Here is a 3002-nt window from a genome sequence, read left to right as displayed (position 1 = left end):
TGATTTTATTATAAGGCAAGGAGTTGGCTACAATAAGAAAGCCTCAGCAATAAAACTTGTGGAACAGAGGGCAGTCTGATATTTTGACAACTTGGCTACTACTATTTGAACCCTTTCCAACACTGTCACCTCAGAAGTGTGTATGCATCTTGGAAAGACTAGATGAAAGCAAATATAAAATAACTGCCTCACTAAATTGTGTGACACCACACAGCTCAGTACTCATACTGTGGAACTCTTTCAAGAGGGAGACACAGAAGAAAGAGAATCATTCTTTTCCTCAGTTTACCATAGCTCTACGGTACATGAGGATGGGAAGTCTTGGTAGGCATAACAATACAAACATTTCCTGAACACTAGACATATATAGTACTAAACAGCATGTCAAGTTGATATTATTTCAGTTAAACCTATTTAAAATAGATTTATGTCAAGATTTATAGAAACAATTTACCCATCTGAAAAAGTACCTTAATACTGTCTATTATAAACTAGTAAGGCAGAAGAAGATGAGTTATAGTTTCCATTATATCTTATATATCTTAGTTTCCATTATATCCTATATATCTTAATTATTACTTGTTATGATGTTGACATCTTTTCCCACAATTGTAGATATGGAGCAAAATATTATAAAACGTTAGAAAAAAAAGAGTCCACAAAGATCTTCTTGTCCAAACCTGTAATTTACAGTTGAAAGAGTTACAGGACTGAAAGGCCAAATCGTACAACTAAGTTAAAAATATTAGTAGTAATGATAAGGAAAAAAGAAGCTAGAAGAAAAAGAGAAAATTTGTGGACATTGTATACACACACACACACACACACACACATATAGATCACAGAAGAGCATTTGTTAAGTTCTCTTCATTTTTCAAAAACTCAGAACACTGGATGAATTTTTTAAAAAAGATTCAGACATGTTCTATATATCATCTTCTATAAAAACTTCCTTTAGAAAAGAGGTCCTCGTTTCATTAGGGAAAACAGAGATTTCATTTCTTTGCCTGCATTTGTATTTTACAACAATGCTATCTAACCTACAGAGAAAGAAGAATCACCAAAATATTGCCAAGTGTATAGACTCTTTATATATCTTGTTAGGATGTATATTTTCCTCACTTCCTCATGCAACTCCACCACTAGACATGACACAATGTCTTTTTCTGTTCCCTTTCATCTAAGCTGCCTAAAGTGTTTCTGTTTTATTGCTGTTTTGCTTTTAGCCTACTAACCTGAAATGTATTACTTACCATTCTTGCTCAAATTTATACTTGACCCTTGAACAGTATGGGGGTTAGGGGTGCTGAACCCCCGCACAGTCAAAAATACACATATAACTTCTATATCCCCAACAACTTAACTACTAATAACTTACTGTTGATTAGAAGCCTTACCGATAACGTAAACAATCGATTAACACATATTTTGTGTTTTTTGAATATATGTATGTATTATATACTGTATTCTTATAATAAGGTAAGGTAGAAAAAAATGTTATTAAGAAAATCATAAGAAAAAGCGAATACATTTGCTATTCAATAAGTGGAAGTGGATCATCATGAAGGTCTTCATCCTCATCTTCACACTGAGTAAGCTAAGAGGAAGGAAAGGAAGGGTTTATCTTGCTGTCTCAGAGGTGGCGAGGGTGGAAGAAAATTCGTGTATAAACATACATACGCAGTTCAAACCTGTGCTATTCAAGAGTCTACTTTGTGTTTGCTTATATTTACTTTAAAATTTATATTTAAATAGTTCACTTGCTAGTGAACAGAATCCAACAACAGCAACTTCAGAAATCAGGTTTATTCTTTCAAGTAAAGGAAGTCCAGAGATAGACGGTCAAAGGGTGGTACTGTGGGCAATTATGTGAAGTCACTAACCAAGAATTTTTCTATTTTTCTGCTCTGATGTCTTTAGTATTTGGCTTACATGCCCAAGATTACTCCATGATTTAAGATGGTTGCTGGAACTCAGGGTATCCAGTCAAATTAAGAACTGTAATTACAGATTTTCCTAAACCACAAGAAAAAATACAGAGACATGCTGTAGAATGTGTAGTGTTATTTGATATTTATTGTCCTGGATTGCAGAAATATAGCAACTAGTCTAGTTAATGAAACCCTTTGGAAAAAAATATTTAAAAGCAGCTTGGTAGAAGAGGAAGATAATTTAATTGTGTGAAATTACTTTTTGCCTTAAAAGTGCAAAAAAAAATCACTACATAATGCAATTTAAGAAGCTATTCTTTTAAGGAAAGACCAACACAGACTGAAAAATGTAAACTAAACAAAGATGACAGATAGACTTTTGGTAGACTCAAATTTCAGGTAGACTCAACGGTATAAATTAAAGGCACCATGTACTTTCTTTTCATGAATGGATTCAAGCGTGAAATAAGAAATTTAGTCAAAAATATAAGTCAAAATATAAAATCTATAATTTCATAATCAAATTTTACACATACTTACAAAGAAGTAAATGACTTTTGACTCTAGAAAACAATCAGCCTCTAAAAGAAGTATAAAACCAAATTTCCTCTGTTCTTTAAGAAATAAGAGCTGACAGATAAGAACACATGTAAACTTATGCTGCAAGTGAAAGGGCTATTGGAAGATCCAGTTTACCATATTGATAGGGAGCATAACTATCAAAAACTGTTATATCATGTTGATGAAAAAAAATCAGTATTCCACAAACTCCCTGTCATTTTTCTTAACTTCCAAGCAGCATTACGTGCAAATAGACACAGATAACAATATATTCTCATAGACTAGAGCCACCCTATTCACAATTAATTCCCCTTCATAGAATAGTGAGAAAATGTTGAGATTACCAGAAAAAACTAAGAATGTAGGCAAATTATAATAAGTATAAAGGGGACAGGAGAGTAATTTGGTTTTAAAGTAAAACATCTGATTGTATCAGAAAATATAAGAAATAGCAAAAGACAAATTTTTGTGTGTGGTCAGTTGTAGAAAGCTTGAGAGGAAATTTATTTT

This window comes from Propithecus coquereli, unplaced genomic scaffold (genome assembly GCF_000956105.1).
Source record: "Propithecus coquereli isolate 6110/MARCELLA unplaced genomic scaffold, Pcoq_1.0 Scaffold311, whole genome shotgun sequence".
In the NCBI taxonomy this organism is placed as follows: domain Eukaryota; kingdom Metazoa; phylum Chordata; class Mammalia; order Primates; family Indriidae; genus Propithecus; species Propithecus coquereli.
This window is presented reverse-complemented; position numbering follows the sequence as displayed.